Raw genomic sequence first — 25,006 nt, 5'->3', positions numbered from 1 at the left:
CATCTTGCAAATATGCCAAACCCGGAGACAGGGCCGGAGGGGAGACCCTTAGGGGAGTGAGAGCGGGTCAGGGCGTTCCAAACCCACAGGAGCTCCGAAGTGAACTCCCAACATCCACCCCCACGTGTACCCTGACCTCCTCCCTACAGTCCCAGTTTTCCAAGGTAGTGCTCTCGGCGGGGAAGACACTCATCCTGTCCTCACCACCTCGGCTTGTCTTGTCCAGCTGGCTCCTGCCCAGCCCCCTCCAGGCCTCCCCGCCTCTGGTGGGGGGGCGGGGGCGGGACTCCAGGTAACAGGCCTGGGCACTGCCTCCTCCCCGGCCCAGGGTGAGTTGCTGAAGGACACCAGGAGAACTGGTAGGACTTGTGTCCCTTCTGCCAGAGGCACAAACAAACCTACCAGTGGTAGTTACAGGGCAAAGGAGCGGACTGCCTGAGACTCAGGAGGAGGACCGCAGGTTCGCTGCCAGCCACCCCTGCCACGAGGTCCTTGCTCAGAAGCAAGAGGGCCCTTGGAGAGTGGGGCTCTCTCCATTCCTGCCACGAGAGACCTAATACTTCCTCCTCCACAAGACGATTCTCTTCTAATACTAACACCCCCAAGCATTCTCTTCCAGCATTTTCCCAGGGGTTCTGAGAGGCTCACGTCAGGGTTTTCTGAAGCATTATGCAGGAGCCTCCAGGGGTCCACCTCACACCAACCCCCCCCCCCCCCCCCCGGCCCCAGCCAGAGGCTGGTATAAGGGAAGGAGGCGGTAAGGAACTGGAGATCAGGGCAGAAGGGATGGGAGCCATCCTTACCGGCCTCAGTGCCTAGGTGGGGAGGAATGGTGTTCCCTAAGGAGGCCAGAGTGCTTGTGGGGGTGACCACAGGAGGAGGAGCCCTTCACAGGTTTACTTTGTTTGGGGGGAACTTGTTACAGAAAAAGTAGAGGAAAAAGAGCAAAAGCAAAGCATCCATGGTCTGGTTGGGAGAGTGGGGGAAATAAGTATGTACCCAAATTCAAAATGGTGCATTGAAATGCGATGTAAATGAGTTTTTAGCAGATAACAATTTCAGTCTCAATATAAAGAGTTCTTACATATCAGTAAAAAAAAAGAAAATACACACTACTGAAAGCTGTAAATAGTATGGATGGGCTATTCATGAACAAGCTTCAAATGTAAAAATCATATGAAAAAATTCAGCTTCATTCAAAATTGACGAAATAAAAATTAAAATCGGATCTAGAAGTCTATCATAAAACCGGTCATAATAATGAAAAAATAGGAACAATCTAAATATTTAACTCTAGAGTACCATTAAGAATTATAATGAAATACTACGTATCCAATAAATATGATGTTATAAAAATATTTACTAACAGGAAAATGTTTGCAATATAGTAAGTTTAAAGAGCAGATTCCAAAAGTGTTATGGGTAGGCCCATTTTACATTCTGGTAATCACAAGTCCACGTGTACATCATAAAAATTACAGAAGACTAAACACAGTGTTTATAGTACTGAGTTATTACTCAATGGTGGAATTATGGTTTTATTGTCTTGTTTGTTTGTCTATATTTTGTACTTTACCTACAATGATCCCATTTTGATTTTGCAATGAAAACTTTTGGGGGACTTCGAAAGAGTGTTTGGCAGAGGAAATGTATGAAGAAGGCTGATGTCGGAGGTCACCCAGGGTGCAGAACTAGGGGTCAGAAAAGAGATCCAGGAATCACAACTGTGCTCTTACTCTGAAATCTCTAGGGGACCCATGAGCTTGTAGAGAAAGCCCAGAGGATTTGCAGTCAGAGGATGAGTGAATCTTGGTCTACCAGTTGACCCTGAGGAAGACACCGTATCTTTCTGAAACTCAATGTCTGTAAAGTGGAAGTAACAGTAACAGAGGATTACTGTGAGGATTAAATAAGATAATTATTTGCTTTGTGAGGTATAAATCCCTAAACAAATGTGAGATGTTTTCATTAATAACATTCATCTCTGGCTCAACCTTAGCAGGAAAGCAGGCCAAGTGCAAACTGGTCAAGTTCGCGCTGGCTGCTGAGAATGCTGGATACGCTGGAGGTGAGGGGCAGTTTTCCCATGTGGCTCAGGCAAACTGATGTCCTGGTCATAGAATATAAAAAGCAAAAGAAAGTAAACTTACTCTGAGCTCAGAGGAAGGTGTTTGGAGACCTTCTGACTGCCCTCTAAGGAAAGAATACCTAGCCTGTGATGAGAAATCCCTGGTTAGTCGTGTGCTGGGCACCAGGAAAGAAGAGAAATGGCCCAAAGCACCGATGTCTGTGACTCCCTTTACCTACACTTGTTTACTGATGTTTTGGCAAGATGCTTGGGGGCTGAGTTGGGTGGACCAAGGATGCCACAGCTTGTCATCTAAGGAGACTGGGAGAGGCTGGGTGGTTGTTCTGGTTAGATGGGTCCGCACCCTGCACGGGACAAGGGAAGTCACGGCTTCTGGGTGGAGGTGGTAGGCACGCTCATGAATCATAAACCCCTCTCATCCATAACTGGTTAGCTGGTTCTGACAGGGCCACGCACAGTCTTTACGCAGCATGGTGCCAAGCTACACCCTCAAAGAGCACCACTTTCTTCATCCCACTAGATGAAAGGGATTTATTGACCAGATGACAAGCTTTCTGGGTACCGACCATGTTTGGAGACTCCATTTTGACCACACCACTCCAAAGGCCTTCAGATGAGGAGCATGATCTTCACTCTCCTTTTCCTTCTTTTTTGCTCCTTCTAGGATGCCCCTCCTGCCTTTCCTTCTGTTTACCTCTTTTTCTTCTTCGGAGTTGGTTTCATTGCTCTTCCTCTCGTTGTTCCTCAGGTTTCCTTCTCCTTCTCGTGACCACCTTCTGTGGTTCTGGATCCAGGCAGCATCTTCCTCTGCACTCTTCATATCAGAGGCACCCACTACTCGGAGCCACTAGATGCTGGGGTGTCCTGAGCTAGAGCCCACCTGTCCGCAATGTGAGGCTGCCCCTCCTGCGGGGGTTGCTGAAGCTTTGGGTTCATGAGTTTCTTTACTCCTTGCTTCACCTAGTCCCCTCCTCAATTATCCAACAAGCCTTTTCAGATCTTTCTGTAACTAAGTTTTCCTCCTAATCCTCCTGCCAACCCTGCTCCCCTGCCCCCCAGCCCCCTCTCTCTTCTGCGGGGGCCTCTGATCTATCTGTACCTTGCTGGTGCTGACATGTCCTAGACTGAAAGCCTGGTCCAGGTGTGGTTTCGCCTCCTTGTCGGGGGGGGGGGGAAGAGGCAAGGACAGCTGTGTGCTCCTGTAGGCTGCCCCCCCTCCACTCTAGGCTTTTCTAGGCTCTTCTGTTTATCCCCACGATCTAGCCGAGAGCCAGCATGGGAGTGTTTTCTGTCTCTTTTATTCCTTAGAACCTCACCCCACTGTATTTTTTCCAATCAAAATCTCATTGCGAAATCTCCTACCCAAAGGGTTTCCCAATGCCTCCCAGTTTTGAATCAACCTGCTGTTTACAGCACACCCAGATCAGGAATAGAGATGTCAGGGGGCACCAGATCTGATACTACGCCCTGAAGACACTTGTGTGCCCGAATCAGTCATTGGACTGGTGGCACCTGGACAAACAAAACTATTTCCTCCTTATTTCCCAAGAAGGAAGAAACCAAGTAGGCTTCAAGCTGAGAATAAGGACTGGCCATAAGACAAATACCAACCTGGCCATATTCCTCCCCTGGGGAGATGTCTGAGGAAGGGCTCTCACTGCAAGTCCAGCCTGAACCAGGGGAGATCCTCTCTAAGCACCCGCAGAATTGTCTGCCCCTCAAAGTGCCCAGTCCCTCCCAGGGGGCCATTTCATAAGAATATGCATCCTAGTTCCCCACCTGTGACTAACGGGGTAGATTTCTGGTCCTAGAGATCCTGAGTCAGGAGCAGCCTCTAGAACAAACACAGAGAAGTAGGTCAGTGTTGTTTTTTTTTTTAAACAAGTGAAGCGGGTTGTGCCCTGCATACAAAGGTGACCCACCACCCACCTTGGTAACCTGACAGCTCTCTGTCACCAGCAAGAAGGGTCCACCTGTGGTCCTTCTTATTCTTCAGAAGAAGCTGAAGGATAGTTTGGGGTTGAAAGGGCAACCTGGATATCTGCATCATGTTCTAGCCAACAAAGACATTTCACCTTGAATTTTATTTTAAAAATCTATCCAAAGCCCCAATTCTTTTTTTTTTAAGATTTATTTATTTATTTTAGAGAGAGAGAGCACGAGGGGAGGGGGAGGGGCAGAGGGAGAGGAAGGGAAGCAGACTCCCTGCTGAACGTGTAGCCTGACCCAGGGCTTGATCTCAAGACCCTGAGATCACGACTTGAGCCAAAACCAAGAGTCCAACACTCAACCGACTGAGCCACCCGGGTGCCCCTCAAAGCCCCAGTTCTGCATCTAATTCCCAGAGAGCCAATCCCTTCATCTAAATGAACAGAGTGCCATACGGACATCAAGCCAGCCTCTGGAGGCTCATGTCACCCTCTCTTTGAGGTGAATGCTGTGGACAGGAGCTAAATCTTTCTGCTCCTATAATTTGAGGAGAGAAAACACCATCTGATGCCACAGCAAGCTCCTATTCTTGGCACTTGGTGTCACTCTTGCTTCACCTTACTTCAGCTCAAAGCTTTCCATTGACTGGTGGCAACCACCACAGAGGGGCAGAACTCTCTCTCCTCCCTCTCCCTTCCCCCACGTACACACACACACACACACACGCACGCATGCACAAATGTCCGAGCAGGAGCCCAGCTCTCCTGAGGAAGGGCAAGTGTACAGGCAGAGGATGACAGGAGTGCCACATGGTGAATGGTAGGAGGAGGGGCCTCATCTTCCCTGGGAAGGCTTGGGTGGAACCTAAGCTCCTGGAATTGTTGGTTGCTGACTTCGCCAGTGTTTTCTTAACACTTCAAATTGCTCAGAAGACAATCTAATAGCACAAACACGCTCGTACAAACACTAAGAGTCACTTGACATCAAATTGGCAAATTTTGGTGACAGAAACACAGAAATGACCCGTTGATAGCTGCAAGGCTTGCTGTCTCTCTCCTTTTCAAGACCTTGGCTACCAACCTTTGTCAATCCCCAGTTAGGACACATTTTTTTTCTGCTAAGGACACCTTTTGGCAACCAAATAAATGCCATATTCCCTTTTAGTTAGTCTAGTTAATTAGCATAATTAAACTTCTCCTCTTGCATGTTCCATGGCCACTGTTCCACCTTCTCAATCTCTTTTAGCCTCTGCTATTTCCCTTTCCCCACTGCCAGGCTCCTCTCGATAAGGGTTTAAGGAGCTCCCACGGGACTCTGGGCTCACTCCAGAGTCTCCTTCTGCAACCCCCCGCCTTCCCCCCCACACACACACATTGTCTCTAGAAGATTCCTTTGTCCTTGAGGCTTTCCCATGGATGGATAACCCTTAGGATCACTGTGGTTCCTCCTCCTCTGGGGCATAAAGATATAATATTCTTATAAGAAATCTAACTCCTTTACCAGCCATGAGGGAAAGTGGTTCAGAGTGAAGGAGAGGCTTGAGAGTCCCTAGTGAAGAGCCACTGCCCAAGAAGAGCCAGTCTGGAAAGGGCTGCCTGCCCAGGCCCTGGCCGCACTCCTATCCGCAGCAGCTTGCAGCATTACTGGCCTAAGAAACACAACAGTATCTAGCTTACAGGGTTTGCAGTTACTTTGCTGTTCCCTGATCCCAGGCTAACTGGCTGTTCTGAGCCAGAGTTCTCTGGGAAGGTGGGGCCTCACTGTGGCCTCCCAGCAGAGTTCTGACATCTCAACACACCAGGGAGTGGGGGTCACCATTTCCCTGCTGCCTCATCTTTGAAAACACCTTGTGAGAGTGCATCCTGGGTTCCTAGGTTCCACCCAGATCATCCCACCTCGAGTCTACCTTTCAATAGTTCCTGGAACAGGGGCTAGAAGTATCTAGCCTGGCAAGTCGCACCGGAGGTGACTGAAGGCCCTGTGATGAGGAGACACCGTGGCTGAACTACCATGTATCCTATTTCTGGAGGTAAGAGTGTTGATGCCAAGGTCAGGAATGAGCAGCTCCCACCAATAGTACCCTGTGGTGCTGGGTCCCAGCCCCTCCTGCTTTCTCTAGAGCGGCATCCCCAGGATAGCAGATGGAAGCCCTAGACTGTGGGGGTACGTGAAGTGATCCAAGGGCAGTAGCAAGTCAGGCTGCACTCTTCTGGAAGTAATTCAAAGTACTTTATGACCTTTATCTCATTGATCTTACTAACATCCGAGGAAAGAAAGAAGGAAGGAAAAGGGCAGAAGCCTTCTCATTTCATCAAAACAAAGTGAACAGGTGCCTAGGTGGCTCAGTCGGTGGAGCATCCGACTCTTGGTTTCAGCTCAGGTCATGATCTCAGGGTTGTGGGATCGAACCCCATGAACCCCAATAAAAAAAATTAATGACAAAAAGAAGTACATACAAACTTAAAAACATGGACCCTGGCCCTATGGCCCTAGCAAATGAAACAGATAGCTGATTTGTGTGCGTGTGTGTGGGGGGGGGTCCTCTACTCTGGTGGTCTCTGGTAATCTGACAGTTCCGGCTGACTTCAAAAGGTGGCTGAATTGGATCCCCTCTATGCTGAAAAGCGTACCAAAGCACAAATACACCCCCCGCCCTGCCTTCCTCAAACTTTGTAAATAACAGAGACGCTCACTAGAGTAATTAGAACAAAAACTGTCAGCTAAGTGGTTTGAGAAGGTGTGGCTGGAGCATTCTATGTGTTTTCTCTAAAGCCGGACGTGTAGACCGTCCAAAATACAAGTTTAATGAGCTTATAAATTCAGAGTGACTCTTCATATCTTGTAGGGAGGTCTGGAGTTCAACTACTTCACCCTTGACATCAAAGAGGCTGCTATAGGGTGCTCATCCCTGAACATTTCCTCCAGACTCTGCTCCAAGGACTTCTTCCTCACAGTTTCACCATCTACCCACACAGGCAACTGACCCAAATGATTCAGTCCCCAGGGTTCTGTGGAGGGAGGTAACTCCTGGCATTCAACGATGCTTTGTGAGGTTTGATCTCCTGCCGTCCCTCCTTGGTCTGCCCCCGGCTACCCGAAATACCTCTTACACAGTGTGGAGATCCTTTAGGAACTTAGATGCTTCTTGTGAGAGATGGTACCCATCCTGGTTAACTCCTACAAATTCACAAGCTTCTCTAAGGCTCCAATTCAAAGCTTTTTAATTTCAGTAATCTTTGTTTGCTATAGTGCTTTCTAGCCTTTTCTACCTACAGTATTTCTAAACCTTAATTGAACTTGGATTGTGCGTAATGTGCCACAATGTGGAAAACGAATCATATAAACAGTGTCTTGCTGACAGGGTAGGTCTAACACAGGAATAACCCTGTCAGCACTGTTGGCCCACATAGGACTACAAATCCAAAACAACCGCAGGTGCTCCCATGGGGCACTCGTGGGTGACATCACTGGGCTGGACCTAAGATGCTCACCCTTTCCAGCCAGTTTGTGTTTAGAACCAATATCTGGGATGCCACTTCAATATTTTACTCTATTTCTGATCAATACCAGCCCAGGGACTTAGATAAAATAAGCCTGAAGCTGAATACTTTGTCACCACTTTTTCCAAAGCCCCAGGACAGCATTGTTAATATCCAGGGCCGCGCGTGACCTTGTTATCCCACACCATGGAACGATCTATTAATTAAACAGACAGCCAACCTTATAACTAGGTCAACCTCATATATTCCAACTTAAGCCCTTGATTCCATTCCTTTCTCTCCAAAATTATTTAGAGGAAATTTCTCACCGACCAATAACGCAGAAGTGTTCTTATGCCCCGAGGTGGACTCTTCAGTCCACAGCTAACCCCGAATCCCCCACAACTTTTTTTTTTTTAAGATTTTATTTATTTATTTGAGAGAGAGAGCACATGAGAGGGGGGAGGGTCAGAGGGAGAAGCAGACTCCCTGCCGAGCAGGGAGCCCGATGCGGGACTCCAACCAGGGACTCCACGATCATGACCTGAGCCGAAGGCAGACGCTTAACGACTGAGCCACCCAGGTGCCCCTCCCCCACAACTTCTGACATCTACCCCAGTATGCAGAGCCTCCTCTGTGAGTTTTTATTTTTCAGCCTCTATCATCCTCATGGGTTTTCCTGTGGTTCGGAGGATATAGCCGAGACAAAAGGAAAGTCCCAATCCTGTGTGTGCTGGTTGAATGAGTAAAAACCTTAAGACAAGGGACTCTCGGAAAAATCATCATGACATCCTAAGAAGTCATGGTGCCAAAGTTCCTGACGCTACCCTGCCAGCCCCGAACCAGGTGCAGACACAGACCCGCCCTTCCCTGGGCTGATTTAGCTCCACCCGTTAGGCATCTACATCTGTGCTCTCTCCCCATTGAATCAGTGCCCAACTGGTTACCTCCCAGGGCTCCTCGAGGGCATCACCAAGTAGAAGTCCTTCCTAGGTGGGGGACAGCGCCATTCAGGAAGCCTAGCATCACCCCGATAGTGCCACCCAAACCCTTTGCCTTTGGTAGGTACATGGGGAGGACTCAGGAAAAAAGGGGTGTCTTGCGATGTGGCAGCCCGGGTCGAAGTGAGTAACTGAGCCCAGGGGGCAGGGAGAGGGCCTGAACAGGGAAGGAGTCTCCTGAGACACGGCTGCACAGGTCTGAGCTAGAGGCCCTGCTAGAAACTGAATGATGAAACAGAAACACCTTCATAGTGGTGATTGAAATCCCAGATTAGCTTGGCTTGCTTTCTTTCCCGCTTTTTTTTTGTTTGTTCGTTTGTTTTAATTTATGTCTGTATGAATTTTTTCCTCTGGGCACATGAAACTTGCATTTTTTTCTCTTCTTCAGTACTCCTCCAGGGGCAAGAGAAATGGGAAACACCGGGTTCTGATGCTATGACAGATTAGGTCACAAGTGGATAGCTCTTTCTCCCGACGTGCATCAAATCTAACTAATAATGTGTCAGTCTGACATTCATTGAGTGTTGTGAACCAGTAACTCCAGCAGCGAGGAGCCATGAAAGGCACAGTCTCTGCATTTAGGAGCTTTTGTGGGACTGATCAGGCCAGCGTGGCTATTCCTGGCTTCCGGCACATGCCCCTAAAAGGGTCTGTGCAAGGTCAGATTTTTCTAAAGGGAAGCCTCAGCCCTTCCTGACTTGCTGGGTAATCAGACCCTTTATTTTCACTTAAGACTCATCTTCCACTGGTAATAGCTTGTGATAGTTAGTCTCCAGGTTTTCTGTCCTCCCTCCTACTGAAATGCACCAGAAGAGCTTGATGTTTAAATAAGTCCAAGCATGAATCTTTCTATAAAACGAGTAAGTCTTCCCAAATGCGTTTGCCTCAGCTGGGACTGACATAAATCATTTTTTCTAGAATTGGCCTCCATTGCATATTCCATATTCTTTTCATCTTTGATTTTTTTTTTAATTAAAGAAGTCTGCCACCTAAACTGCAAAATGGTTGATAACGTGTTTCTCTCTTTCTGCATCAAAATCTTTAATGTCCTACAAATACAAATAATTATTACCAACGCACCTGTATCATAGGCGAGAAAGGAATCGGAAGTATCCCCACCAGTGCAGGGAGCTCGGGGGATCGCAGCTCGGCTTCACTGCCTGGGTAAGCTCACTGCTAAGGGGATAACACCTGTCACTGCCCACAGGCCTCTCTGGTGACCATATTTTCAGAACCAAGAAGTGGCGGCCGTCTGAGGCTTGACCTGGGAAAGGGCCAGTGTATTTTCTGTCTCCGAAACTGAGATTGTCCCAGAAAACTGATGCTACATGGCTGCCCACAGGACAGCTCTGAGAAGCCATTCTCCGCTGCATTCAGCCTAGGGCCCGCTCAGGGGTCTCTAAGTCATCCTGTCCCTCGGTTCTCATCCCAGCCCACTCTCCTTGGACACTCGGCGTTTATACCGTTGATTAAGGTAGACATTCAAACAGTTCTTCAAACTGCCCTATCCACAATGTTCATTTTCCTTTCTTCCCACCAAATTGGTCTCCCCACCCCCCTTTTTTTAAAAAAAGATTTTATTTATTTACTTGACAGAAAGACAGCGAGAGAGGGAACACAAGCAAGGGGAGTCGGAGAGGGAGAAGCAGGCTTCCCGCTGAGCCGGGAGCCTGATGTGGGGCCCGATCCCAGGACCCCGGGACCACAGCCTGAGCTGAAGGCAGACAGTCTCCCTTTTTAAAAAGAGAGGGATCAGCAGTAAATGAACATAACTGGGTCTACTCGTTCCCGGGGCAGGAGGTGTTACAGCTCTCTATCAAACTGGCTCTTTCCAGATTAAAAAAAGTAATTATTCTGAAAGAAGATTTTATGGTTAAAATTAAACCACAGCCCCAAAGCTACCAGAACCTGGACTCTGGACAAATGCCAAAGAGGACAGTTGTGCGCATCTCGCTGAGAAGCCGCGAAAGGGACCCACTTGAAGGAAGGCAGCTCAAATGGCCATGTTAAAAAATTAAGTAAAATGTTGGAACCTGTTCAACCACCCTACTTCGGTTAGGAGGCACTTTTTAACACTGGGAAAGCGAAACTAGCTGTGGGTGGGGTGGGAATGCTGCCAGGTCACCTTGCCTAAAGAAACCGGCGAGTGCGCTGACATGACAGACGTGCAGTGTTGGCCCCGCCAGGCCACCGCCGGACCACGTGGCTGCGAGGACCGCGCTAGCAGTTTCTGTGGCTCTCTTCCCCGGGGCCTGTACCTAGGTTTTGGTGATCACTAGGCTCGTCACTTGAGGTAACTTGGGTTCCCAGCCATGATTTGTTATTCCACAGCGTGATTAAGAAACAATCATCCAGGAAAACACAGATGCACGCATCAGTGTGCAAGAAAGGCCGGAGGGTGCTGCTGAGAGCTGGCTGGGTCAGGAGTCCGGGGGAGGGGGGGCGGGGCCGCAGGAGGCCGGGACCCAGGAGGTCGGGTGAGGTGGCTCCCAGGCCAGCCTAGCAGTGCCCTCTCCTGGAAGGCTGGAGCATACCAAGTGGGCTGGGTGGACGCGGACCAGCCCTGCAAGTCTTCTTCCAACCAGGTGTATCACTGACCCCTATGGGGCAAAATGCTTCTCAGCTTTACCAGACAGAGGGCTAAAGCGAAATAAAATCCCCACCAGGTGGCATGAGGCAAGGTCTCCATTTCCACATCTATAAAATGGGCGCAGCGCTAACACGAGCTGTCCGGGCAGACCTCCACAGACTGCTATCAGGAGGAGATGAATGAAGTACCACTGCTTTTACTTCAGCCTGCCTTCCCGCTCTCTGCCCTAACATAATCCAGGTCACTTCCCTGAGGTGATCTTTCTTTCCAGTGTCTCTGAAACAATTATAAAAACAATACGGTCGTGTTAGCCTAAGCTTTACTAGCTAGTGGTATCTCGTTGCTGGTAGCTTTAATAATTCCACAAATACTGGGGAGCCTGGGTGGGCTCAGTCAGTTAAGCGTCTGACTCTTGATTTCAGGTCATGATCTCAGGGTCCCGAGATCGAGCCCCACATTGGGCTCCAAGCTCAGTGGGGGGGTCTGCTTGTCCCCCTACTTCCTCTCACACACACTCTCTCTCAAATAATAAAATCTTTAAAAAAATAAAAAATAATTCCACAAATGTTTTAAACACAATTTTCAAAGCATTTTTTTCATATAAGCATTGATCTAATTTATTTTTCTTTTTTTAAAAGATGTATTTATTTATTTGTCAGAGAAAGAGAGAGAGCACAAACAGGGGGAGTGGCAGGCAGAGGGAGAAGCAGGCTCCCCACTGAACAAGGAGCCCGATGTGGGACTTGATCGCAGGAACCTGGGATCATGACCTGAGCTGAAGGCAGACGTTTATTTTTACTTTATTTTATTTATTTTTTAAGATTTTATTTCTTTGACAGAGAGAGACACAGCAAGAGAGGGAACACAAGTAGGGAGAGTGGAGGAGAAGCAGGCTTCCCATAGAGCAGAGAGCCTGATGCGGGGCTCGATCCCAGGACCCTGGGATCATGACCTGAGCTGAAGGCAGATGCTTAATGACTGAGCCACCTAGGCGCCTCTGAAGGCAGACGTTTAACCCACTGAGCCACCCAGGCATCCCAAGCATTGATCTAATTTAAATTAATTTTCTGGTAATTATATATTCAGTGTCTAAATCCCCACTAGATTATGAGTCCCCTAAATGCAAGGACCTGTGTGTCCTTTGTCACTGTTGTGACCTCAGTACCTACCTAGCATAGTACCTACTGCATAGTAGATGCTCGATATCTGTTGAATAAACACACGGATGAGTCATAGGAACTGATGAAGGCCAGTCAGAAACAGATAGGACAAAGTCAGATATGGGGGGGAGGGACCTTTTTTCAAGACTGGTGACATAAACTAATATGAAAAACTTAAGAGTGGGATGATAAAAAGTTTGAAACTAGACCGAGGTGGTAGTTGCATAAGAGTGTGAATGCACTAGATGGCCACTGGAGTATACACTTTAAAATAGGTAATTGTATGTTATGTGAATTCTTTTTTTTTTTTTAAAGATTTTATTTATTTATTTGAGAGAAAGAATGAGAGAGACAGCACATGAGAGGGGGGAGGGTCAGAGGGAGAAGCAGACTCCCTGCTGAGTAGGGAGCCAGATGCGGAACTCGATCCCGGGACTCCAGAATCATGACCTGAGCCGAAGGCAGTCGCTTAACCAACTGAGCCACCCAGGCGCCCTGTTATGTGAATTTCACCACAGTAATAAAAAAAAGGAAAGGGCAGAGCTGTAATATAATAATTATAATCCTGATGGTTTAGACACTCTACAAAAACTTGACAAAGTCAACACAAAGAGGACAACTTTTACACAGTGCTTGATGGTGGACATAAATATTTCTATAAATGATTTCATCCGTTCCTCCCAACAAGCCCACAGGCCTGCAGACAAGGAAACGGTGGAGTCCAGGAGTTCAGCTGGTGACTTCTTCTTTCTCAAACAGGCCAGGCCACTGGCCACTTGGAGGATCTGCCCCTGTGGCCACACCCCCCCCCCCCACCGGGAAGGACTTCCTCCAAACTGCTGCTTCTCCCTCATCTCCTGCTGGGCCCTGCTTGGAGTCACCTCATCAGAAAGGCCTTCCTAGCCACCCTACCTCAAAGAGCAGGCCCCCCACCCCTGCCTCGGGTCATTCTCTCTCCCTCACCCTGCTTGGTTTTTCTTCAAAATTCTCAGCTCAGATTACATATTGACACAATTTTTCAGTCTCCTTCTGTGATAGCGTAAGCTCCAAGAGAATAGGGGTATTTGACAGTTTTGTCCTCTCTTATAGTCCTGACATCTGGCTAATAATAGGTGCTTACTAAATATTTGTTAAATGAATGAATAAGTCGAATTTTACCATGCACTTGGCTGAGTTTTGGGGGGAGCCTAGGTTTTTTAGGCCACACTACAAAAATGAAATTATAATGCGACTGAGACAAAATACCACTTGTTTTAGTACTGAAACAAAGTGCCACCTGGTTCACGAATGAATCCCTGCATGCTGATCTTGTCCTCAGGAGCAAGGGCACCCATCTGTTGTATCCCCAGCGGTCAGCACGGTGCTAAGTACCTAGTATTGGGCACTTGTCTATATGATATCAATAAGAAACCACGGTTTCTGAGTGGTACGGACAAGCACTGAAGAGCTGGCTGCAGCACACACTGGGGTCCCACCCTGGGTGTGTATATCCGAGGCGGGGAGTCTCTGAGTGGGAGGGGAAGGAGGAAGGAGAAGGTGCTGGGCAGGGGTCAAAGTCCAAGGAGCAGCAGTGTGGCCTCAGGAGTCCGGCGTTAACTGTGTACAAATGGCTCCAGAGACTGAGTTGATCTGCAGTAGGAGCCTTGTACGGGCATGCCTGGCTCCCAGGGAAAAGCCTGCAGGCCTGGCCTATTGAGAGTTGGGTCACTGTGATCTGGTAGCACAGATGACCCTTTCGAGATTGACAGTGAACCTCTGAGACCCACTGGACACCCGAGAAGGGTGCCTGGAGGCCCCTGAGAAATTCACGCAGCTCATCAGCAGTTGCTTTCCCCCAGTTCCTGAGCGGGTGGCGGGCATGAGGACAATTTTTCTGGTGTCCCACAAAGAACACCGATTAGGAGGGCGCCTGGGTGGCTCAGATGGTTGGGCGTCTGCCTTCGGCTCAGGTCATGATCCCAGGGTCCTGGGATCGAGTCCCGCATCGGGCTCCCTGCTCCTTGGGAGCCTGTTTCTCCCTCTGCTTCTCTCTCTCTCTCTCTGTCTCTCATGAATAAATAAATAAAATCTTTAAAAAAAAAAAAAAAAGAACACTGATTAGGAGTCAAAACTCCTGAAGCTCCGATGTCAGCTCTATTTCTTGCACCTGTTTGAACCTGTGTCTCTAAGTGTAGTTTACAAACTGCAGACAAACACACAAGCATAAAACCCGTCATTTGTCCCACCTGACCACTGCCATGGGGACTCTTACATCTTAGACGTCACAAAATATTTAATATGGAAAAAATACCCGTTTGCCGTCCTGTGACTCGCATGTTAACTTAATTGTACAGAAACATGTTTTCAAATCTGTGATAAATCATTAAACTTAGAAAATAACATTTTGAAACTGCAGAGAATTCCAAGCGATGGAATGTAAGCTATGGCCCACCCACACCCCACAGGCATGTATACGTGCATGCGTATTTTCCCCCAAAGCTTCCTTATAATACGTCTAAAGTACACAGTTCAAAATTCAAGCAAATAATTAATTACTGAACAAATTAAACAGAAAGAAGTCACAGCATGATTTGTAAAGCTCCCATTATGTCTGCCGTTTCCCATGGTATGATTGACATTTCCTTTTACCTGGTGCTGGCTTTGGGAACTACGACCATTCATTCACCTTCGCCCTGCGTGACCTGTATGTCACCCTCCTCTTGTGGGCGCTCAAGTGTGAGCAGCAGTTATTTTTTCTCAGTTCCCACAGTATGAAGGGAAAAAACAAACAACACAAAACACGTTGCTGTTTTTATCTTATATTCCCTAAAGTTCGAAAAGAGTATTTAACCATCAGTGGAAGCCTGGGCTCGACACAGGATTAAATGCACAGACACAGCCTAGCATCAAACTGGACCAGCTTGTGGTGGAGAGATGCAAACTCAGGTACCTGCAGAGGTGGGCATGGATCCCAGGCTGGTGGGCTCTGGCCAACTGGGGGGCACAGGCCCTAGCTGAAGGAAACACAGAAGCAGCAGCAAAGGTTGCTGCTATATGGGCCCAGTATGGCCAGATCTTCTCACTTTTCAAGATAATCCAGCAGGTTTTAATGTGACTCTCTCCATTTTTTTAATGTTAGCAGTTAGTTCCAAAAACTTTTTTAAAAATATTCTATAAACCAAACACAACATGGCTATGACCTGATGTGGTGCCCAGCCTCCTGTTTGTGAACTCGGGGGGGGCGGGGGGGGGGGGCGGCAAGAACTGGTTCCAGTGGGTTCCAGGCCCTCATCTGTCACTCATTAACTGCTTCCTGAGGTGGTCACTTCACTTCCCAATCACTTGGTACCAAAATCCAGTCAGCTGCTGACGCTCCTGTGTAGTAGCTAAGGGTGCTGACTCCCTTGGGTTCGAATCCTAACTACTACCACACTATATACCTGCCTTGTCACTTTGATTGACCACTCCAGGCTCCAACTCCCTCTCCTATAAAATGCAGAAAGTAATACAACCACTCTCATAGGGCTACTATGATTAAAAAAGATACTGCACACAAAGTGCCTAACTACAGAGTAAGCCCTGGATGACACATGTCAGCTATTGTTATCTGTAAGCCTGGCGCCTCCATCTATTCACAATTAATTAGCAATCCTGTTCACTCAGACTTCTGGAACTTTCTCCAATCTATCCTCTGGTTTTTGCCCCCACTTTCTCTGCCTTAGTTCATAGCCTTGACCTCTTTATCTTGAACTGTTCATTATAAGGTTCTAATTAATGATCACATCTCCTGTTTTACTGAGCACCTACTCAGCACCCCACTCTGACCCACCCTCATGCTGCACCCACTTGATTCCACCTCTCAGCTTGGTAAACTATGTAAAGCGAAGATTTCATGGTGTCATTCTCCTTGTCACCTAGAGAGCAAAGGCTAACTTCCTTAATCCTGCATTCAAGGCTATCCCCAGGCTCTCCCAAGCTCACATTCTGCCAGTCTCTATAATACTCTCTCTGCTCCAGCTGTCCCAAACTACTGCTCTTGCCCTCTCCTGAGTGAGCTATGCAGTCCCTGGTCATGGTCAGCAATCTTCTTCTTTCCGCTGAGAATGTTTGTTTGCCCTCTCCTCATCCAGTGCTGACCCCTTCTCAGCATTCTTCTCACTAGTCCAGCCCCAAGTGGTCAAAAACATGAGGAAGCCTTCTCTGATTGCCCCCCTAACCAGCCTCATGGCCAGGCCCTCCCTTTTCTGCAGTTCTACCACACTTAGTACATAGCACCCTCCTAACCTCACAATGCACAGACATCTACCTGTAGAGATGTCTGTCTCAACACGAGATAGGAGGCCAAGGGCAAGAACCTGGTCCTACACATTTGTTGCATTCCCAACTGGCACATATAAGTGTTTGGTGTTTGCTGAATGAATTAATGGGACTAGTGAAGGGGGCATTTGACAAAAGCCAAACAATAATGTCGTTTTTAACATATCCTGTTGCAAGAAACAGGGATCTTTGGGAATATCCAAAGAAAGACTAGGATACTGGAGATACATAAAATCACTCAAGAGCCCTCAATTCCCTCAAATGTGTTCACTTTGATTAATTTTAGTAAAAAAGGATATCACATATACAAAGTTCTAGCTACCTAGATGATTGAAAATATCTGCACTTACAAGGTGGCTGCGATTTGTTGTGGTGTCTTGATCTTCACTACTTCTTTCTGTGGCCTCAGTTGAATGATTCTGATATCCCAGGAGAACATGTAATCCAGCCAAAGAACGAGTCTGGTTATTTGGTTCATGATTTATATGCTGTGCAGGGCCATCTGAGAGACTGACACAGCTGTCTTGATGTCATGCCTGTGTAAGCCTCCTATCAAAGAGGCAACAATTTCTCAGTGCTCTGAGATTCACCAAAGGAGGCTAAGAGTAGATGATCTTGGGAAGGCAGAGAGCTGGGAAAGAAAATAAACATCATTGCTTTTTGGCATTTATGTTCTTAAAAACTTGCCACCGAAGCACTCATTCAACAAGCTTCACTGAATAAATGGAAGGGTTGTTACCCAGCCTCATTCCCCACCCCCTAGGCAGGATTGCAGGCCTGGCTTTGGCAGGCTGGTAACTGAGTAGTGGGGCTTTTCTAATACGAAGAGTGGGCAGTTCATCAAAGTGGTTTCCAGTACAGCTCTGGGATCAGGCTGCCTGGGCTCAGGGCATGGCCCTGGCAGTTTCTAGCTGGTAGAGCTGACACAGTAATAGTTCCTGTCCCAGAGAGTTGTTGGAAGGATTAAATGATAGAGAGCATGTAAAAAGTGCTTAGCATGTTACCAATGAAAGTATTCAGATTATTATAAGAATTCAGTAATTGTTAGCTATCATCACTTGCCAAAAAGATCCTACTACCAGGTTTGAGCCTTCTGTAGCTTATCTTTACAATTCTGCCCACACCCAGTATCTCTACTTTATTGCCCAACTGTGGGATCAGAGTTCCTAGAGCATGGAAGAGAGAGCAAGCTATAAACTTCAGACCAATAAATAAGCAAAAATAACAGAGAGAGGGAGAAGAAGGCAGACTACATACACAGATCACCTGGTCGAGTGCAATGGCCACGCATGAAGGGAGAAAACAAAGGGCCATGCCTTCAAACTTCTGAGGGAAAATTCTATACCTAGACAAACCTCAAGTATGGAATAAAGACATTTTCAGGCATTTGAGGCTTTAAAAAATGTGAGATATTCTAAGGAACAGGGCAAATTATTACAGCAATTTCTTATTAGATGTTAAATAGTATTGACACAGGTAAAAGCACTGAATGTGACTTTAATTCATACCACAAATACATGCTGAGTGCCTACTATGTGTTGGTTAGACAGCAGACTAGAACAGGTAACCCAACAGGCACACATTGATTCCTTCACGGAACTTCCATTCTAGAGGTGAAAGATAATAAACAATGACAGAAGGGAAACTTGGAGTCAGAAGGTGATAAGTGCTACAGAGAAAGAAACCAAAAGCTACAGCTCCAACTCCCAGTGCATAAAAACTACAGTGGTTAGAAGAATGAACTAAATGACACCATCTAGACACAGTCAGATAAATAAAAAATGCTGGACATCTATAAGCAAATAGGCTTGAATTCTTTAAAAAAGTCAAGCTTGTTAAAAATAGAATTAGAGATCAATGTAGATTAAAAAGAATTAACAAGCACATTCAACATATGAGCCCTGATGAGATGCTGGGCCAAGGAAAAAGGTTATAAAAGATCATCTGGGGACATGGAAGGAAATTGTAATATATATTGAATATTAAATGATATTAGGGAATTTGCCTTTTTTAAAAGATTTTATTTATTTATTTGACAGAGAGAAAGAGAGAGCACAAGCAGGGGGAGTGGGAGAGGGAGAAGCAGGCTCCCCGCTGAGCAGGGAGCCCAATGTGGGGCTCGATCCCAGGACCCTGGGACCATGACCTGAGTCGAAGGCAGATGCTTAAGTGACTGAGCCACCCAGGTGCCCCTAGAAAATTATTCTTAATTTTTAATTTATTAAATTAAAATAATTTTAATTTACTTAGGTATTATGGATATGGAGGAGAATGTCTTAATTCTTAGGAGATATGTGCTGAAGTATTTACAAACAAAGCAAATAGGGCAAACTTATCAGCTGCTGAATCTAGGTAAAGAATATTTGTTAACTGCTCTAAACTTTCAATTTTTCTGTATATATATATATATATATTTTTAAAGATTTTATTTATTTATCTGAGACAGAGAATGAGAGAGACAGAGAGCACATGAGAGGGGGGAGGGTCAGAGGGAGAAGCAGGCTCCCTGCGGAGCAGGGAGCCCGATGCGGGACTCCATCCCGGGACTCCAGGATCATGACCTGAGCCGAAGGCAGTCGCTTAACCAACTGAGCCACCCAGGCGCCCTTTTCTGTATATTTTTAAATGCCCAATATAAAAAGTTAGATAAAAAGGAATGGAGAAGATCAGAAAAAGTAAGCATAGACTACTTTTGGGAGGAATTCTGCTATAAAAGGAATGTATTAGTTTCCTAGAGCTGTTGTAACAAATTACCACAAACTGCATGGCTTAAAAAACAGAAATTTATTCTCTATGGAGAATAAAATTCTGGAGGCCAAAAGTCCAAAATCAAGGTATTGGCAAAGGCTGTGCACATTTCCTACAGAGGCTCTAGGGAAGAATCCATTATTTGCTCTTTCGACCTCTGGTGGCTCCTGACACTGCTTGACTTGTGGCCACATCATTGTGGTCTGTCTCTGGGGTTAAATGGCCTCCTTCTCTTCTGGGTGGCTGATCTCCTTTGTCTTTCTCCTATAAGGACACTTGTGATAGCATTTAGGGCTCACCCAGATTATCCAGAATAAGCTCTTCCTCTCAAGATCTTTAACTTAATCACATCTTTTGCCATGTAAGGTAATATTCACGCTTCTGCCATATGATGTAATATGTAGAGGTTCCTGGGACTAGGAAGTGAGTATATCTTTGGAGGGCCACTTTTGTGCCTACCACAGGGAGCAAGAAAAATGGGGCAGTAGCTAGAGGGGAATGTGGAGTCAAGAGAGGTTTTGTGCTTTTTCAAAGATGAGAGCAATTACAGCATGTTTATAATAACTGATGTAGAGTTTGCTGTACACTGAGGTTTATTTGTTCATTGTGCTAGTCACTTTCACACAGAAAAATTCATAAAGGAAATAACAAGTTACCTTCAAGATGAAAATCAGGGTTACACTTAAGAATTCAATTAAAAACAATCAAAATGTAATGGAGGAGACTTTTTGTCAAACATGGCAGATTGAACACATACATGTGTTTATCTCCAAACCCCATCAAGATGAAAATAAAAGGATAAATACAATATAAAACAATAAAGAATGAAGACCATCAATTAACAAGCCCCATCTGTGCACAGAGAGTAAGATCAAATATTTTAGGAAAACCTCCAACACACACACACACACACACACACACACACACACCAGCAAAGGGGGAGGAGAATTCAGAGGAAATAGTATGAAAAGCAGAACACTTAAAAACAGAAGAATTCTTCCTTGGAGATCTAAAAGAACATGTACACAAAACAAAAAACAGAGGTGCTATAAAAAAAAAAAAGAAGCAAAAAAAAAAAGAAAATCAATGAACAAGAGTTGAAATTAAAAAAAGAAAAACTCAATAGAAAGAATAACAAGATAAAATTAATGAAATTGCCCAGAGAGTAGAATTAAAAAAAGGACAAAAGTAGAAAAAAGATAAGAGCTCTAACTCAGGCTCCAAAGTCCTGTAGTAGAACCATAGAAAACAGAAGGAGAGGGACGCCTGGGTGGCTCAGGCGGTTTAGCGTCTGCCTTCGACTCAGGTCATGATCCCAGGGTCCTGGGATCGAGTCCCGCATCGGGCTCCCTGCTCCGCGGGGAGCCTGCTTCTCCCTCTGTCTCTGTCTCTCATGAATGGATAAATAAAATCTTTAAAAAAAAAAAAAAAGAATCTTAAAAAAGAGAAAGAAAACAGAAGGAGAGGGCAGGGTGAGCCATTAGAGTGGTAGAAAACAGGTAATTTATATAGGTCATATCCACAGAATAAAAAAAATTTTTTAAGAACAAAACTGCAATTATAAACAGCAACACTCAGAAGTTAGAAAAGAGTGGGGCAATGCCTTTACAATTCTTTTTTTTTTAAGATTTTACTTATTTGACAGACAGAGAGAGCACAAGTAGGCAGAGAGGCAGGCAGAGGGAGAGGGAGAAACAGGCTCCCTGCTGAGCAGGAAGCCCGATGCGGGGCTCGATCCCAGGACCCTGGGATCATGACCTGAACCAAAGGCAGACGCTTAACTGACTGAGCCACCCTGGCGCCCCTGCCTTTACAATTCTAAGGGAAAAATATTTCCAACCTCGAGCCTCATAGCTCTTCATCCCCATTCCCTCCTCGCAGACTCAGATGCTCTCCCTTCCTCTCTCATATTTACCCCTTCAACATCAATAATGTTATGCTTGGCTCTAATTTATCCTCTTCAACTTGCAATAAATCCATCAAATATGAGAGAAGAATCAATATTTTCAGGCAGATAAGCTGTCACAAAGTTCACCTCCCATGATCTCTTTCTTTGGAAGCTATTAGATGATGTGGTTGGCCAAAATGAGGCTGTAACACAAGAAAGAGGGAGAAGATCTAAGATCCAGGCAGTAGGAGATCCAACACAAAGAAACAGAAAGAAGCGTTAAGAAGCCCAGGAAAGCAGCAATGGGGCAAACCTAGAACGCAGCCACTCTACATCAGACCCAGAGGATAAAGGACTCAAAGAAGGAAATTGCCAGGGAAAAAATGAAATTGGTGAATTATCATTAGGTCTGACTACATGAACAAAAAATATGGCATGGGGTTTACAGATCTTTTGGAGGCTTTGGGGAAAATCAGCAAAGGGTATGTATAAAACAACTAAAAAACATGAGCCTATTATAAATCTGTGTCATGATATTTGTGATATGATGAAGTTTCTACTCCTCAGAAATATTAACAGACTTTTTTTTAAGATTTAATTTATTTATTTGACAGAGAGAGAGAGCACAAATGGGGAGAGCTACAGAGGGAGAGGAAGAAGCAGGCTCCCCACTGAGTAGAGAGCCCGACGTGGGGCTCCATCCCAGGAGCCTGGGATCATGACCCGAGCTGGAGGCAGACACTTAACTGACTGAGCCACCCAGGCGCTCCAATATTATAGACTTTAAAAAGTACCTGAGGGAGGGGCGCCTGGGTGGCTTGGTCGGTTGAGTGTCTGACTCTTGGTTTCAGCTCAAGTCATGATCTCAGGGTAGTGAGATCGAGCACTGCAATGGGTTCCACACTGGGTGTGAAGCCTGCTTAAGATTCTCTCCCTCGGGCGCCTGGGTGGCTCAGTCGTTAAGCGTCTGCCTTCGGCTCAGGTCATGATCCCAGGGTCCTGGGATGGAGTCCCACATCGGGCTCCCTGCTCCGCGGGGAGCCTGCTTCTCCCTCTCCTGCTCCCCCTGCTTGTGTTCCTGTTCTCGCTGTCTCTCTCTGTCATATAAATAAATAAAATCTTTAAAAAAAGATTCTCTCCCTCTCCCTCTGCCCCCAACGCCAGTCTCTCTCCCCTCCCAAAAAAAGGTATATGGGGGGAAAAGGGTGAAATATTTCTTTCATCCAAACTATCCATGGCTGCTTTTTTCCACCTCCTATATCCCTATCGGAGAGACAAACAGGATCTAAGAGCCTAAGTTTTGACGTTGATGTCTTGACAGTAGGCACTCAGGGAGTCTTCTCTCTTCCCTGGGATGAGAGTAGATGATGGATGGCATATGGAAGTCATAGGAGAAAGCCCCAAAGGAGACTGACACGAGGGGAAAAGTCCACGTGATTAGATGAATAACCAAGTCAAAGATGGAAACAGTAATAACACAAACAGTTGAGGTAACTTCGTATCAAGTCTGAGCAACTCAAATTTGATGTGTGGAGGTGAGGGAAACCCACGGAAATGGTGATCATGGTGAATCGAGCCCAGCATTATTCCGGCTATATTTGGAGGCTAGTTAGAGGATAGATCCATGAGGATGGGCTTGGTCCAGATGTATAGGGCCCCGCGAGAGGCCTGTCCCATTCGATTGTAAAATTGGCTTACACAGGAGAGGGGCGTACAGAGAGAGTAAAGGAAATAACTTTAAAACCCAACAAACAGGGCGCCTGGGTGGCTCAGTCGGTTAAGCGACTGCCTTCGGCTCAGGTCATGATCCTGGAGTCCCGGGATGGAGTCCCGCATCGGGCTCCCTGCTCGGCAGGGAGTCTGCTTCTCCCTCTGACCCTCCCCCCTCTCATGTGCTCTCTCTCTCCTCTCATCCTCTCTCTCAAATAAATAAATAAAATCTTTAAAAAAAAAAAAAACCCAACAAACATAATCATTATGATGGGATTTGACTTCTTACCTTTTTTCTTCACTTCTTTCTTTTCTCTTGCTTGTGTCACTTTGGAGTCCCTCGTTCCTCTTCAGGATCCTCTCAGAAGTCTTCTTTCCTTGCTCCAGCTTGCATCTTCCTTCACAACCTTCATTATTTACCCTTTAGCCTGCTGTAATTCCCCATTTTTCTCACTATGCATTCTTCTCTAACTTATAAACCAACCACACATTAAACTAAATCCTCTAGCCCCTCCCAAATCCATTTCTCAAACATTTCCCAACAAGCCCTTCAGTCACAGCTCTTCTCCAAGAAAAAAATCTCCACCTTTCCTCGACATAGCAACACATTATCAGATCCTTTCTGTCTCCTCAAAATGTTCCCATTTCCCTCCTTCTCATTCGTCTTCATTTCCTTTGGCCCTAGCCTCCACCTTCATCCTTGCAAATTCTTCATCCCCATGCTCTCCTTACCTCTCTCATATTTACCTCTTCAGGGTCAATAATGCTCTGCTTGGCTCTAATTTCTCCTCCTTGACTTGCAACACCCTCTATCTGCCTCTCTCCTTCATTAGCTTCAGTCCTTCATCTGCCTCATTCACCATTACCTTCATCTATAACCTCTTTCTCTTCCATAGAAACAGATTCATCAGCAATATCATTCACTCCACCCAAGACATCCTCAACTCCCACTGCTTCCTCAGTCCCTTCTAGCTCTTCATCACTTCCTTCCACCTTTTCAAAAGGATTTTCCATCTCAGGATCAGGAACTTTAATCCATTTTTTATCACCAGTAACTTCTACCATTCTTTCAGTTGTCTCTTCAGTTATGCTGTCCATTCCTGAACCCTCTAGCTTCTCTGCACTTGACTGCAATTTATCTCCAGTGGATCTCAAATCCTCTCCACTACTTCTCAGCTTCTCTCCCCTGGATCCCTCCTGCTCTCCACTTGACCTCAGGTTCTCTTCACTCAGACTCAGCTTCTCACCACTTGATGTCAGCTTCTCTCCACTTGACCTCAGCTTTTCTCTACTTGACCTCAGCTTTTCTCCACTTGATGTCAGCTTCTCTCCACTCAGCTGCTCTCCACTTGACCTCAACTTCTCTCCACTCACCTGCTCTCCACTTGACCTCAACTTCAATCCACTTGACCTCAGCTTCTCTCCACTCAGCTTCTCTCCACTTGACCTCAGCTCCTCCTCATTCTGCCCTCGTGTATGTGGTCTGGATCTCAAGTCCTCTCCTCTGGTCCCCACCCCAGTAAATTTCAACCTCTCTTTAAAACCAGACCCCCTCCTAGACCCTGCTGTAGTCCCTGCATTCTCGGATTCAGCGCCTATTTTGCCTCTAATTTCTTGCTTTCCCCCCATCTCCTTTGGGCTGTTTTCCCCCAAACCTGCTGAAGCCCATAATGCACTTGCTACTAGCTTCACATCCATCCTTTCCTGACTTTGGCCTGACTTCGCTTTCAAGACCATTTTTTCCACATCTTCTCGTCCCCAGTACTCAGAGTCAAGCTTTGGGTCGCACATCCTAGGCTTTTGTGTATTTCTACCCAGGAGCTCCATTCTCTTCCCGATCACAATGAGCCCGTTCCAGGGCACCCACAATTTTTCTCGCAGCATCTGTGCCCCTCTGCTCCCCGGGTCCAGGTGCGACCACCCGTGGACCCGGGCCTGGACTCGGGCGCCCTGGCCGCGGGCCTTACGGCGCCTCCTCACGGCTCTGTGCGCCTTACCCCGCAGACCCCTCATGCCCCAGAGCGAAAATTCTAACGGAACCCCTTTCTCTCACCCTTATCCCTGGTCCACCATCCCACCCCTCCTCCCCATTCCCCCACCCCACCCCACCCTACCC

At 46.5% G+C, this 25,006-nt stretch overlaps 1 long non-coding RNA gene across 1 annotated transcript; it reads right to left on the bottom strand.

Annotated features, from left to right (window-relative positions):
- Positions 1 to 3,066: 3,066 nt before the first annotated feature.
- On the bottom strand, positions 3,067 to 24,971 carry LOC135362281 (uncharacterized). The gene is made up of 3 exons (XR_010406792.1): positions 23,180 to 24,971; positions 16,895 to 17,175; positions 3,067 to 3,923 (listed from the first exon to the last, which is right to left on the bottom strand). It is a non-coding gene; the product is annotated as an uncharacterized LOC135362281 (long non-coding RNA).
- Between the last annotated feature and the right edge of the window lie 35 nt (positions 24,972 to 25,006).

The sequence above is a fragment of the Mirounga angustirostris genome, unplaced genomic scaffold (genome assembly GCF_029215605.1).
Source record: "Mirounga angustirostris isolate CCGP_5_RB_7025 unplaced genomic scaffold, mMirAng1.0.hap1 SCAF_13, whole genome shotgun sequence".
Lineage (NCBI taxonomy): Eukaryota > Metazoa > Chordata > Mammalia > Carnivora > Phocidae > Mirounga > Mirounga angustirostris.
The sequence above is the reverse complement of the archived record's forward strand: the minus strand, read 5'-3'. Positions and strand labels throughout refer to the sequence as shown.